The sequence below is a fragment of the Carcharodon carcharias genome, chromosome 4 (assembly GCF_017639515.1).
Source record: "Carcharodon carcharias isolate sCarCar2 chromosome 4, sCarCar2.pri, whole genome shotgun sequence".
NCBI classification, from domain to species: Eukaryota; Metazoa; Chordata; class Chondrichthyes; order Lamniformes; family Lamnidae; genus Carcharodon; species Carcharodon carcharias.
In genome coordinates, this window is record NC_054470.1 from 154801797 (window position 1) to 154817704 (window position 15908).

Genomic DNA, 15908 nt, shown 5'->3' on the forward strand with positions numbered 1-15908 from the left:
CGTATCCCTTAACATCTTTAATGCCTTTAATATCAATATCTGTCTTGAACATAAACAAAAACAAAAATACCTGGAAAAACTCAGCAGGTCTGACAGCATCTGTGGAGAGGGATACAGTTGATGTTTCGAGTCTATTAATGTCCCCATTAGCACATCCTTTAGATAATATCATCTCCGTCAACACCCCTTTGTCCTTTTGTCTATGACATCTTTGGCAGTCTCTTCTTGGCCTCCACCTATCACTGGCCCCCTATTGAGCTCTCCTGTCCCACCCCCTTCTACCAGCTTATATTTCATCTCATTTCTATATTTCTTAGTTCCGATGAAGGGTCATACAGACTTGAAACGTCAACTGTATCCCTCTCCGCAGATGCTGTCAGACCTGCTGAGTTTTTCCAGGTATTTTTGTTTTTGTTTTGTTCTAGATTTCCAGCATCTGCAGTATTTTGCTTTTATCTGTCTTGAACATACTCACTGACTGAGCCTCAACAGCCCTTTGGGGTAGAGAATTCCAAAGATTCACCACCCCCTGGGTGAAGAAATTCCTCTTCAACTCAGTCTTAAATTGCCTACCTCTTGAACTGAGATTGTGTCCCCTGGTTCTAGACACCCCAGCCAGGGAAAGCAATTGTGGAAATCAATAAAAAAGATGACTTTAATGATCCTAAATTCCTCAATTTTTGTATACATTTGTCTGTGTGCAGAGTAGAGGGAGAATTTCAAGTAGAAATTGCTGTTAATAATCATAGGCTGCCATGGATCAGATCTTACTGGCCAAACAATTCCCCGTTTGTATTAATAATGTGAGTTCTTTCAGTTATGATGATCCACAGGCAACTGTATGAAACTTGAAATCATTTTCTTTGATGTTGGACAGCCAGGAAGGAATTTCCCAGTTCGTGGGAGTGACTATCAAAGACAATCTGAACTGGATTGGCCTGTCTTGGATTTAAAAGCAGCCTCAGCTTTACTTTCCTCCTCTCTTAAATTTTGCCTGATTCGAAAAGCCTAGGGAACTCACTTTGCATTTTCATGCGATGTAAGGTGAAGATTTTGAAGGCCACTGTCTTGCACTCCACTCATAGGGTAAAAAATTGAGTGGTCTATTGGTTGTATATAAAGCAAACCATTTCACAACAGCAATGGGAAAAGCCAGATTTCACATCAACACAAGTCTGCACCGAGGTGGATTCATGAGGAGGCTGATACTGAATCATCTGGGCAGGTACGTTTAATTTGTTTTTACTTATCTTCATTGTGAACCCAAAAGGTACAGTAGTGTTGTTCCCACCTCTTTTCAAATCTGTGGGTTCCTGTTAACCACTGCTCACCTTCATCCGGATTGCCTTGCCTCCACCCCCACCCCTGGATTCACCTAATGATCATGGGCGACACCTGAGACAGTTGATCCTGCTCCCCTCTCCCACCAGGATTGGCAAGCTGCCTTTGGAGCTGCTCTAGTTATGCTCCATTTTCAGGAGGGACGGCTTGCACCCACAACTCACCCCCACCCCTGCTCCCCCCACACTCCCTCACCACCGCAACAACATGCGTACATTTCCACTTTCTTTTAAAAGTTGATTGATTTTATCCCAGTAGGAAGTGAGGACAGGAAATCTCCTCCTTTGCTGTTCTCGGACTGACTGGGAAGTGTGTAAGAATGGCTTGTGATGATTCAGCTTTGATATTCCCTCTTGCTCTTGGGGAAGTGCTTGTCCACAGCTTGGTAATTTTCTTGATGTCTTGCCAAAATCTGGAACTTGGGTTGGGAATCATGCCTACAAATCTGAGTCATATTGTTTTACTGCGTTGGGTTGGTAGACAAAGTTTCAATTCCATTGGGTGGTATATTTATATCTATAGCAACTGGCGATAGCACAAGATTTATGTTTAAAAACACCATCTCATAGTTATTTTTTGCCTTGTACTGCCCACCAAGGGCACATGGACTGTATGCTGATCTGGCTGGTGCATCGGAATGTCCTTACATTGACATGCTCTGTGAGATTCCTTCACTCTGTGGCAGAATCTCAACTGAATGGACACAGACACAATGAGGGAGGGGGATAGAGGGTTTGCAACCCGTTTGCCATTGTAGTGGGCTTTACCGAATCTTGTTAACCAATGCAGTAGCATTCCGCTTCCCATTTTCCAGTCTATAGCAGAGGGCAGCCAGAATGGTATGGATAAAAGAATAAATCAAAAAAATTGTGTTAGTCAAAGGAAGGATTTCTACTTAAAGGCAGCCCTGCTGGTGTCAAAATGACTGGACTGTACATTGATTCCTGTGGCTTCAGCAATCACAGGAATGGAGAGGAGACCTGGGAAGGCTGCTCCCTGGGACTCGGTCTCTTACTGGGAGGTCCTGCTGTGGGATCTGAAAGACTGAAGTGAGGTGATGTTTGCCAAGGGCAAGAGAAAGAGGCCGGTCTCTCAAACCAAGTTGGCTTGGATGGATGGAATTAGCTGAGGAAGTGAGCAGTAGAAGTGTGGTCCCAGTTCAACCTGAAGAAAATACCCTAAGAGGACCAAGGACATCAGGAAGATAGGAATGGTGAGTGGCAAAGTACTTCCATGTGCCAAGCCCCATACTTTGACTTTCCCAGCATTCTCCTGCATAAAATTCCTCAGAACAACCTTGTAGCTTCATTCATTTCTCTCTCTCTCCAGGCACTTCATCACATCCTCCTCGGAACAGCCAACACTCACAGAAACGCTCATCTTTGTGCCACCTCACACCCATGCCTCACAGTCAACCTCCATAAATACTGTCCTTCCCTCCTCTCCATGTAATTCATTTCTCACACTCACAACTCTCTGCTTTCTCTCCTTGCAGGAGAAAATCAAAAACAGGGGAGATGGTGGCATAGTGGTACTGTCACTGAACTAGTAATCCCAGAGGCCCAGGCTAATGCTCTGGGGGCAAGTGTTCAAATCCCACCACAGCAGCTGGTGGAAATCTGGGCCAGGATCTTTAGGTCGGCAAGCGGGTGGGGTGGGGTGGGGCCTGCTCACCAACATGTAAAATGATGCAGGATGGCATCAGGCAGAATGTCACCCCATGTCATTTCAATTTTCAGGTCAGCAGGGGTTATTAACATCATTAACATTATTAACATCATTAATGGACCTGCCTGTCCAACTCGGCGGGCTTCATGAAAAGCACAAAACCTCATCCATGGGCTGGATGAGGTTTCATGAGGGTTTTAAAAAATTTAATAAATTTTTGATTTAAAGTGATGGACACATCCCAACTCATTTGACAGTGTCACATGAGGGGACATGTCAGGGAATTTTTGTTTATGTACATTTACCATTTTTGAATTTGGCGCTGATCTCCCTGGGGCAGCACTTAGCCTCAGGGAGGTAAGTGTGTTTTTTCACTCGCATGTGCGAAAGAGCGCACTCTCGGCTCAGGGAATCCACACCCCCCCTCCCCCGCACAGGGACGCATAGCGCTTACTGGCAGATGTCATGCTGGGCGGGACTTACTTGGCCCGCTCACGTGAAACGGCGGTGCGCCCCCGATTGGGAGCGCTGATCGGAGGCGCGCCTGCATGCGCCCGCTCCTGCACTTCCCCCCCCCCCCCTCCAAACGTGGGGAGAATTCTCCCCCGGAATATAAAGCTAGTCTCAGTAATTGTGACCGTGACAATCATTGCCGATTGTCATAAAAACCTATCTGGTTCACTAATGCCCTTTAGGGAAGGAAATCTGCCGTCTTTACCTGGTTTGGCCTACATGTGACTCCAGACCCACAGCAATCGGCAATGATTTTACGACAATCGGCAATGATTGTCACGGTCACAATTACTGAGACTAGCTTTATATTCCGGGGGAGAATTCTCCCCACGTTTGGAGGGGGGGGGGGGAAGTGCAGGAGCGGGCGCATGCAGGCGCGCCTCCGATCAGCGCTCCCAATCGGGGGACTCTCGACTGTCTTCTGAAACGGCCTAGCAAGCCGCTCAGTTCAAAAGCAATTAGGGATGGGCAACAAATGCTGGCCTTGCCTGTGATGCCCACATGCCACATGATGCCTGTGATGTCCACATCCCATGAAAGAACATATTAAAAAAAGAACGCAGAGCTTCAGGGAGAGGCAGAGGAAAGGGGGTGCGGGGAGGGTGACTTTCCAGTGATAGCCACTGGCAATGCATGCCCTCCTGATCCACTAGGAAGGAAGCCCTGTTCCAGGAGGCTGCAGATGTCAGCAATGACCTGCCGTGAAAACCTGAGCCTTCTGAGACATTGGTGTTCACAAATGTCGGGAGAGCTGATTGTATGCCTGTAGACCCTATGTCTCCTCCTTTCAGCTGGATCTCTGTGTCCAACCCCTCTGTCCTGTGAAGTGGAATGTAGCTGAGGAGAAGGCAGTTTGCTGCTGGTATTGCTTCTTCTCTTGCTCTTCATCAGAGGTGCAAGAGCTGCATAAAATACTCCCATGCTGCAGTGAAGCTGGCAGCAGGAAAGTGAAGATCAAATTAAGTGGATCCCAAGATTGTTAAATGACTTCCAAGAAATTGGAAATCAGCTGTCAAGCATTGAAAGCACACTCTCAGAAGAAGTGCTGGGAGCAGTCTCTCAACTAGGCATGGCTGTAGCTGTACAGTTTCACTGTTTGAAGGCTTCCCAGCCTGACAGTTTCACTGAAGAAGCACTCCCTACTGTGTTCTCACCTGGTTGGCCCTGGCAAGTTGCAAAAAGCTTGGGCAAGCCATGCACCAGCTGTTAAAGTCAGGGCTAAGTTCAAAGTTAATTACTGTTTTGCATATTGTAATGCCTTACCCCACACCTGCGTGGGGGTGGGGGTCTTAGTAATTAGGAATGTGCGTAGGAAATACATGGATAATGTTTATTTTGGAATAAGGTAGAGGATTAGATTGATACTGTAAGTTTTGTTTTACTAAAATGCATATTTTGATAATTGACAATTGCCCCAAGTGCACGGGAATCAATAACCCAGGAGACTGGGCTTGGTCAGATAGTGCCCCTGCAATAGAGGGAAAAGTAATTGAGTAGTCTAAATAAACAACCAAATCATAAGCAAAAACAGAAAATGCTGGAAAAACTCAACAGGTCGAGCAGCATCTGTGGAGAGAGAAACAGAGTTAACGTTTCGAGTCTGTAAGATCCTTCTTCAGAACAGCTTTTATAACCATATCATAAAGACGTGTTGGAGTTGTCCTTTAATGTTGTTTAACAAAATAATTGGAAAAAGCCTGTTAACCACTGTGTACAAATGAGATCAGGTGTTTTTGTAAATATGGTGAATGATTCTATGGTAAAATAATTTGATAAAGGGGCAGAACAGTCAAACTGGATGGCTGGCCTATGAGCTGCTCTAAGCATAAATAACTGATAACAGATAGGAACAAACAATGGGGATGTTGATGGATTAAGTTTGAAAGCTTTTGTGTCCCTCAAGAACTGTAAAACTGATCAGGAAAATAGCACAGAATCGATCATGAGAAAACAATCCTTAACATGCTCTAAGGGTATGATTAGGGTGAGCTTCTTTCCATAGTTTGAACAAAGAACTTGATTTACTTTTGGATGCAATCTATTACAGGGGGAGTTCTGCAGGACAGTGAGGCCTTGTTAATAATGAACCCCCAGATTCACCTTGAAAAAAGAAGTAAACGATAAGGAATTGAATGGTTCCAGTGCAGCAGGGGGTGAAGAGCAGGAGTCTCAAGAGTGGATCCATATTGACTACAGCCTAACACTCTTGGATAGTTTGAAAGATCTTGGGGAAGAAAAGAGAAAGGAAGAGCAGGGTTATTCACACATGCCAGTCATTCTGCCTGACTTGGATCAGTACTCACTCCTTGTTATGTTTTATGTTTTTGCGGTATAGCTGAAGTGTTATATCCCATCTTCTACTCCGATGAGATTCAGTATACTCACCATTTTGGTTGCAGTCAATCCTGTTTTTCAAAGATGAAAAGATAATGGAGATTCCCCTTTCACCCGCAAACCTGCCTGAGTTAAACCCAGAAGTGGGCGGGATCATGCCATGTTCCTGACCAATGCCACTTTTTGGGATTTTAACCTCCTGCCTGCACCAGAATTCACATCCCCTTTGCAGTTAATATTCTACCCTCTATGTCTGCCATTTGTTCAATCAGGTAACTTTGCTTTGAATAGATGCTTTCCCTCTGCAAAATCTCAGCTGTGCACATTTACCATATCTGACTGACAAACATTGTTTTCAACAGGGTCCATAGTGTAAAATCTAATAAGTCTAAGCAAAGTATTACCAACAATGACAGTAAAGGATCATTGCACTGAAAAACCTCTGAAACCAAAGGAACACAGGTGACACAATTCATATGAGAACAATTAAGAAATGGGTAACTTCACCATTTGGGAGTTTGAGACCTTAGACCCACACTAACTATTCAATGCGAACACCACATTGTATATCATAAAGGTTATTTAGTTTTTAGCTTTAATGAATCATGTCTATGTCCCTGATAAAATAGATAAAATCATCCAAAGCCCCATGGCACCTGGTGGCTTCTGATAATTTGCCCACTGCAGGCATTGCTGACAGTGTAGGGTTTTGAAAGATTTTGAATATTGTTTTGATTTGACACATATGTATGGTAGGTCAGTGCAGCAATCTCTTCTTCCCTCATTTTTATTATATATATATATATATATATATATGTGGTCTAACAACAGATTAAAGCAGCTAGGAAGAAGAACAGATGTCTCAAGATCCATCCTGGTAATTGCTGGGTGAACAGAATGCTTTGCGAGCCAAATAAAAGTTTTAAATGAAGAAATAGCTAGAAACACATAAATTAGTCTGTGGAGAGAAAGGGCAGGGCAACATATCACTGCACAATGAAAGATAAGCAAAGTTTATTGGAGGCAGAAAAAGGAGGTGGGCGAAGGAAAAATGAAGAAATTAGGCGATATTCCAGGCACAGACAGGAAGTTAAACATGTAATCTCTCCGAGAGGCAAAGATCACTAGATGATACAAACTATCATGTGAGCCAGAAAGAAGCATTAATGAAATTAAAGACATAAAGAAACAAAAGGACGTGCAGACAGCTAAGGCAGTAGAGGCCCACATAGGGATCTTCAGCATTTAAAAGTTTCCACTTTTTGGAGAAATTACCTAGAGGCACCAGACATCTCATAGCTCAGTGCTTGTTCCCAATTACCTGCAGCAAAAAGATTCCTATAGCCCACTGCATGCTCCCAGTATCTCTGTTCAGCAGTGATGGTCAACTCAATGGGGGCAATTGTTCTAGTCTGCACTGGTAAGGAATCTCATCCACTCCCCATACAGATCAGAAATGGAGGCATATGTTCTCCAGGATTTTCTAACCACTAATTTTAAACTTCCCTGTGCAAGACATGGAAATCATGCTATAACATCAACGATGAGAGAGAGTACTTAGTTACTTGTTTTTCTTTTGCTGTTTTTATGTTAAGTAGATATTAATAAAGTCATTAACGTTCTGCACACACTATATTTGTGGAAGAATGTGGAAATACAGTAAATTTGTTAGCATATTATATATATGTCAGTCGTATTAAAAACTTACTTACAGACCTAGGGGATAGAAGTTCATCTTGTGCAAAGGTGCAAAATGGTTTTTTGGGTTGTCTGCCCATAATTGCTAGCATCTGATATTTAATTCTATCGACTGTAATGGAACTGTCTATCAGGCACTGCATATAACAAGTGGCCACTCAATTCTGTCCATTTTGTGCCATTGCCTGAGATGACTTTCTACCCATTGGCATTTTGGTGGCAGGAGCTCCTGGGCAGGGCAAAGGCCAACCTACCTGTTCTAGGATAAGTATCGGGATGTACTGAGCCTATCTTGTTGTATGGCCTCGTACTTCTCAACATGGGTGAAGTTTGAACATCGGTCGTTCCAATATACTTGTGATTGCAGGAGAACACATCCTTTCAAGGCAACAGGATCACATTCAAAGCTTATGCTGTGTGATTTATTTTGAGCAAAACAAGCAAGAAATTGGCCTTCCTACTTTTGGTGCGTCCAAGTCATCAGCCTTGACATCAGAAGTTTGTTGTTGATGCCAAGTAGTATTTCTAGGGGTGAAGGAATTAAGATGGAATTTGTAACAAGAAAGCAAAGGGGAAATATCTCAATGATACACCTATGAGGCACCCTGGGATGCTTTTCTATGTTAATGGTGCTAATAATTGCAAATAAACAGCGCTCTGATATTTCAAAGATTTTGCTTTTCCATGGAATGATTTTTGTTTCTCTTCATCCCAGACATTATCTTTACTTGGCTAGTACTAGCAGACTCATGTATGTTTTGCCCATGTAAGGCTGGTCCTTTACTCACTGTCTGCTAATAGTTCACCCTGAGCTGTTTTCTTGGCAATTTTCTGTCGGTGGTGGTTTGCCATTGCCTTCCATTCTCAGGGGCAGGGTGAAGAGGCAGCCGGAGCTAGAATCAAACACATTTTGTTGGTGTTATTAAATCCACACACTGGCCTTCTAGTCATTTGATTTAACAGGCCCCCATATCAGCAGACTATTCTTTCACAATTACTGGAGGTGCACATTGAAGAGCACCCCAAGAAGAGTGATCACAGTTTCGTACAATTTAGACAAGTTATGGAGAAGGACAAAGAACCTTAACTCGAGGAGTGTTAACTTTAGCAAACTGAAGAGGGGCTTGGCCTGGTTAAATCTGAGTCACTTGGTAGGCAGAAACATAATGGAACATGGGCTCTCTTTATAAAGGGGAGATGATTCAGGAACAGCCTATCTACAAGGGGAAAGGGAGGACAATCAAAACCAGAGCTCCCTGGATGACAACAGAGTTAGACAGTAGGATGAAGCAGCAGAAGAGGGTTTAATATGACAGATGTCGAATAATGCAACGAGCAATCAGGCTTAAGATTAAAAAGTACAGAGGAAAAGTGAAAAAGGAAAATAAGAGAGGCAAAGAGAATAGATGGGCAGCAAACATAAAGGGGAATTCAAGGATCTTCTATATAAAGGGTCCACAACCTTATTGCTTCTGAGGATGGAATCTTGTGAAGCTCCCGGAAGTGGGAAACAAGGCGGATGGAGGATCTTAACTGCGAAGGAGGTGAAATGTCAGCTTCCCAGCAGCAGGATGAAAGGTTACATGAAAGATTAAATGTGGATCGTGTTTCCTGATGACAATGCATACTCATTAAAACACATGGTCGGCAGATAAATTGTACATTTGTGATTTTGCGTAAACTACCATTAAATTCTTGGGACACCATACAACGAAAAGACAGAATGGTAGGCCCTACAAAAGTGAAAGCTATCAGTGACTTTCCATAACCAAAGTGTGTTACTAATGTCCAGAGATTCCTTGGAATGGTCACTCTGGTTTGGAAGTTAGCTACAATCACTGAACCTTTGAGAGACCTCTTGCAAAAAGGCCAGCAGTGGATTTGGGGTATCGAGCAAACCAATACATTTCAGAAAATAAAGGAAAGGCTCATCTCTTCAGACATGCTGGTGCATTATAATCCCGGATTGCCCACGGTGGTGGCTGCCGATGCATCCTCAATGGGCCTTGGAGCCATACTCGCTCAGGCCCAGGAGGATGGTAAAAGAAATCCAGTCTACTTTGTTTCTAGGGCATTAACTGAAACAGAACAGAACTATGGAACTATAGAGAAAGGAGCATTTGCAGTAACCTGGGCATCGGTTTATTTGATGGGATTGCAATTTAAAATCAAGACAGACCATAAACCGTTGGTCACCCTCCTGAATTCCACAGAGATTGTCAAAATGCCTTTACACAAACAGTGTTTTAGACTCAGGATGATGCGTTATTGTACAGCTGCATATGTGCTAGGCAAAATGCAGATCACAGCAGACACATTATCTAATGCTACAGGAAACAGGAATCAAGCAGTAACCCAAGACTATTTCTTATTTCAGAGGTAGGAGCATTTTTATCAGTCATAACAAACTCTCTACCAACCTCTGAGAAAAAACGACAAAAAGCAGGAAAGCACAAAAGGAAGGTGTGGAATGTACTTATGTTTGGAAATTTTGTTAAGAAGGTTGGTCAAAATATAGCCCGCACAATCAGCTCTTACAAAAGTACCACAGACAGAGCAAGCATCTAATGATAGTGGACAATCTTCTAGTATTTAACCATTGACTATTAACACCCAAGGCTATGAGGGAGGAGGTTCTTCATAGAATCCATGGTCACTTGGGAATAGTAGAGTTCACGCACAACAATCTGTGTGGTGGCCAGGAATTTCAAAAGCAATTGAGGACTTCATATTATCATACCATACTTGTGCAATTAATGTCCAAACACCGACAGAACCTTTGTTACCATCTAGTTTTGCAGACAGGCCTTGGAAAAAGTTGGGACTAAATATCTTGACTTTAAAAGAAAAGCATACCTAATCACAGTGGATTATTATTCAAGGTGGTGAGAGGCGACAAGACTCCACCGTGTGACAGCTGGAACAGTCATAAGAGCATTAAAGAATATGTTTTCAACTCATGGGCTTCCGAACGAAATTGTCTTGGACAATGGTCCACAGTTCATGATGAATTCTTCAAGAAATTTGCAAAAGACTATGGAATTTATCATGTTACTAGTTCTCCTCTTCACAGGCCAATGGAGAGGCAGAGAGAGAGGTGAAAACCATTAAAACGCTAATGGCTAAGAATAGTGATTGGCATTTAGCCTTGCTGAATTATAGAGCGACACCCTTAAGTAACGGCCTTTCGCCAGCAGAGTTGCTTATGGGCTGAAGGTTGAAAACGTGAAAACATTGTTGAAGCAGAACTTAAAACCAAATGTTACATCAGATGACCATGAAAGTAAGAAATCTAGAGAACAATCAAACAGAAAAACAGAAGAACTGGTATAACTCCAGGCATAGCGTAAAGACTTTAGGAAATTTAGTACCAGGTCAGACTGAATAGATCAGATATCAAAAATCTGAAGGCAAAGTCCTTAAACAAACAGACCAACCTAGTGCCTTTCTTGTTCAATCTCCATTTGGAACATACAGAGAAACAGGAATTCTCTAACTGGGATAGGCAGTGACACAGCGGTATTGTCACTGGACTAGTAATCCAGAGACTCAGGGTAATGCTCTGGGGACCTGGGTTTGAAATCATGGCAGCTGGTGGAATTTGAATTCAATAAAAAAAAGTATCTGGAATTGAAAGTCTAATGATGACCATGAAACCATTGTCGTAAAAACCCAAATGGTTCAGTAATGCCCTTTAAGGAGGAAGGAAAATCTACCTTGCCTGCTAACATGAAATACTAAGGGGCAAAAAAACATTAGTGGACCCCAAAACTGCAGTGGTGATGTTGGGAATGGCATTAAACAGGAAATTAGAGACACATGCAATAAAGGAATATCTGGTAATTATGGGTGACTTTAATCTGCAGATAGATTGGGCAAATCAAATTAGTAACAATACCATAGAGGAGGAATTCCTGGAGTGTATGCAGGATGATTTTCTGGACCAATACATTGAGGAACAAACTAGAGAACAAGCCATCCTAGACTGGGTATTGTGTAATGAGAAAAGAATAATTGGCAATCTAGTTGTTCAAGGCCCTTTGGGAATGAGCGACCATAGAACATAAGAACATAACATAGAACATAAGAACATAAGAACTAGGAGCAGGAGTAGGCAATTCAGCCCCTCGAGCCTGCCCCGCCATTCAATATGATCATGGCTGATCTCATTTTGACCTCAACTTCAATTTCCCGCCCTCTCCCCATAACCTTTCAACCCATTACTAATTAAAAATCTGTCTTTCTCCTCCTTAAAATTTATTCAGTGTCCTGGCATTCACTGCACTCTGAGGTAGTGAATTCCACAGATTCACGACCCTTTGAGAAAAGTAATTCCTCCTCATCTCTGATTTAAATCTACCACCCCTTAGCCTATGGCCCCTTGTTCTAGAATGCCCCACAAGGAGAAACATCCGCTCCACGTCTATTTTGTCTATCCTCTTTAGCATCTTGTATACTTCAATTAGATCTCCTCTCATCCTTCTAAACTCTAGTGAGTATAGGCCTAAACTGCTCAATCTGCTAGAATTCTTCATCAAGTGACGTAGTTGATTCTGAGACTAGGGTCCTGAATCTTAATAAAGGAAACTACGATGGTATGAGAGGCGAGTTGGCTATGATGGATTGGGAAACATTACTTGAAGGGATGACGGTGGATAGGCCATGGCAAATGTTCAAAGAGTGCATAGGTGAACTGCAACAATTGTTTATTCCTGTCTAGCGCAAAAGTAAAATAGGAAAGGTGGCCAAACCATGGCTTTCAAGGGAAGTTAGAGGAAGTATTAGATCCAAGGAAGAGGCATACAAATTGGCCAGAAAAAACAACAGACCTGAGGATTGGGAGCACGTTAGAATTCATCAAAGGAGGACCAAGGGATTAATTAAGAAAGGGAAAAAAGAGTACAAGAGTAAGGGAACATAAAAACTGACTGTAAAAGTTTCTATAGAGAAAAAGATTGGTGAAGACAAATGTAGGTCCCTTACAGTCAGAAACAGGGGAATTTATAATGGGGAACAAAGAAATGGCTGACCAATTAAATACATACTTTGGTTCTGTCTTCACAAAAGAGGACACAAATAACATACCAGAAATGTTGGGGAACAGAGGGAGGAACTGAAAGAAATCAGTATTAGTAGGAAAATGGTGTTGGAGAAATTGATGGGATTGAAAGCCGATAAATCCTCAGGGCCTGATAATCTACATCCCAGAGTACTTAAGGAAATGGCCTTAGAAATAGTGGATGCATTGGTGGTCATCTTCCGAGATTCTACAGACTCTGGAACAGTTCCTACAGATTGGAGGGTAACTAATGTAACCCCACTATTTAAAAAGGGAGGCAGAGAGAAAACCGGGAACTATAGACCAGTCAGCCTGACGTCAGTAATGGGGAAAATTCTAGAGTCCATTGTAAAAGATTTAATAGCTGAACACTTGGAAAACAGTGGCAGAATCGGACAGGGTCAGCATGGATTTACGAAAGGGAAATCGTGCTTGATAAGTCTACTGGAATCTTTCAAGGATCTAACTAGTAGAGTTGATGAGGAGGAGCCAGTGGATGTGGTTTATTTGGACTTTCAGAAGACTTTCGACAAAGTCCCACATAAGAGATTAGCATGTAAAATTAAAGTGCATCAGATTGGGTGTAAAGTATTGAGATGGATAGAAAACTGGTTGGTAGACAGGAAACAAAGAGTTGGAATAAACGGCTCTTTTTTCAAATGGCAGGCAGTGACTTGTGGGGTACCACAGGGATCGGTGCTGGGACCCCAGCTTTTCACAATATATATTAATGATTTAGATGAGGGAACTACATGTAATATCTCCAAATTTGCTCTTGAGACAAAGCTGGGTGGGAGGGTGATGCTGTGAGGAGGATGCAGAGATGCTTCAGTGTGATTTGGACAAGCTGAGTGAGTGGGCAAATCCATGGCAGTTGCAAGCTAAATGTGGATAAATGTGAGATTATCCACTTTGGTAGCAAAAACAGGAAGGAAGATTATTATCTGAATGGCTATAAATTGAGAGAGGGGGATGTGCAATGAGACCTGGGTGTTCGCAAACCAGTCGCTGAAGGTAAGCATGCAGGTGCAGCAGGCGATAAAGAAGGCAAATGGTATGTTGGCCTTTATAATGAGAGGATTCAAGTACAGGAGCAGGGATGTCTTGCTGCAATTATACAGGGCCTTGGTGAGACCACACTTGGAATATTGTGTGCAGTTTTGGTCTCCTTATCTGAGGAAGGATGTTCTTGCTAAAGAGGGAGTGCAGCAAAGGTTTACCAGACTGATTCCTGGGATGGCGGGACTGACATATGAGGAGAGATTGAGTCGGTTAGGATTATATTCGCTGGAGATCAGAAGAATGAGGGGGGATCTCATAGAAACCTATAAAATTCTAACAGGACTAGACAGGGTAGATGCAGGAAGGATGTTCCCGATGGTGGGGGAGGCCAGAACCAGGGGTCACAGTTTGAGGATATGGGGTAGACCATTTAGGACTGAGATGAGGAGAAATTTCTCCACCCAGAGAGTGGTGAGCCTGTGGAATTTGCTACCACAGAAAGTAGTTGAGGCTAAAACATTCTGTGTTTTCAAGAAGGAGTTAGATATAGCTCTTAGGGCGAAAGGGATCAAAGGATATGGGGAGAAAGCAGGACCAGGCTATTGAGTTGGATGATCAGCAATGAACATAATGAATGGCGGAGCAGGCTCAAAGGGCCGAATGGCCTATTCCTGCTCCTATTTTCTATGTTTCTATGTTTACCTGGTCTGGCCTACAAGTGACTCCAGATCCACAGCAATGTGGCTGACTCTTGAGTGGCCTAGCAAGCCACTCTGTTGTATCAAATCATTATCAAGCCTAAAAAAAGGAATGAAACCGGATGGACCACTCGGCATTGACTTAGGCACTGCAAACTCAGCCTTGTTAACTCTGCAAAGTCCTCCTTACTGACATCTGGGGGCTTGTGCAAAAATTGGGAGAGCTCTCTCACAGACAATTCAATAAACAACCTGACATAGTCAATCTCTTGGAATCATACTTTATAGATAATGTCCCAGACACCACCATCAGCATCCCTGTGTATGTCCTGTCCCACTGGCAGAACAGACCCAGAAGAGGTGGCGGCACAGCGATATATAGTTGGGACAGAGTTGCCCCGTGAGTCTTCAGCATCATCTTTGGACCCCATAAAGAATCATGGCATCAGGTCAAACATGGGCAAGGAAACCTCCTGCTGATTACTACGTACCATCCCCCCTCAGGAATCATCAGGACCCATAGCCTTTGCAGTATCCAGCGCCTTCAGCCGTTTCTTGATATCACTTGGAGTGAATCAAATTGGTTGAAGATTGGCATCTGTGATGCTGGGGACTTCCGAAGGGGGCCAAGATGGAACATACACTCGGCACTTCTGGCTGAAGATTTTTGCAAATGCTTCAGCCTTATCTTTTGCACTGATGTGCTGGGCTCCCCCATCATTGAAGATGAATCAGGTAGCACTGAGAATGGCAAAGGTGCAAAATATACTCTGGTTGGGGGACTTTAATGTTCATCACCTAGAGTATCTCAGTAGAAAAAATTGGGAGAACTACTGACCGAGCTGGCCGAGTCCTAAATGACATAACTGCTAGACTGGGTCTGTGGCAGGTGGTGAGGAAACCAACAAGAGGGGAAAAATATACTTGACCTCATCCTCACCAAACTGCCTGCTGCAGATACATCTGTCCATGACAGTATCAGTAGTGATCACTTGTGGTCCTTGTGGAGACAAAGTCCCATCTACACATTGAGGATACCCTCCATTGTATTATGTGGCTCTACCACTGTGAGAAGTGGGATAGATTTCAAACAGATTTAGCAACTCAAGACTGGACATCATGAAACCCTGTGGGTCATGAGCAGCTGCAGAATTGTGCTCAACTAGAATCTGTAGCCTCATGGTTCAGCATATCCCCCACTCTACCATTACCACCAAGCCAGGGGATCAACACTGGTTAAATGAAGAGTGCAGAAGGCCATGCCAGGAGCATCACCAGGCATACCTCAAAATGAGGTGTCAACCTGGTGAGGCTATAACACAGGACTACTTGCGTGCCAAACAGCATAAGCAGCAAGCGATAGACAGAGCTAAGCAATTCCACAACCGACGGATCAGATCTAAGCTCTGCAGTCCTGCCACATCCAGTCGTGAATGGTGATGGACAATTAAACAACCCATTTGAGGAGGAAGTTCCACAACTATCCCCATTCTCAATGATGGAGGAGCCCAGCACATCAGCACAAAAGATAAGGCTGAAGCATTTGCAGCAACCTTCAACCAGAAGGGCCAAGTGGATGATCTATCTTGGCTTCC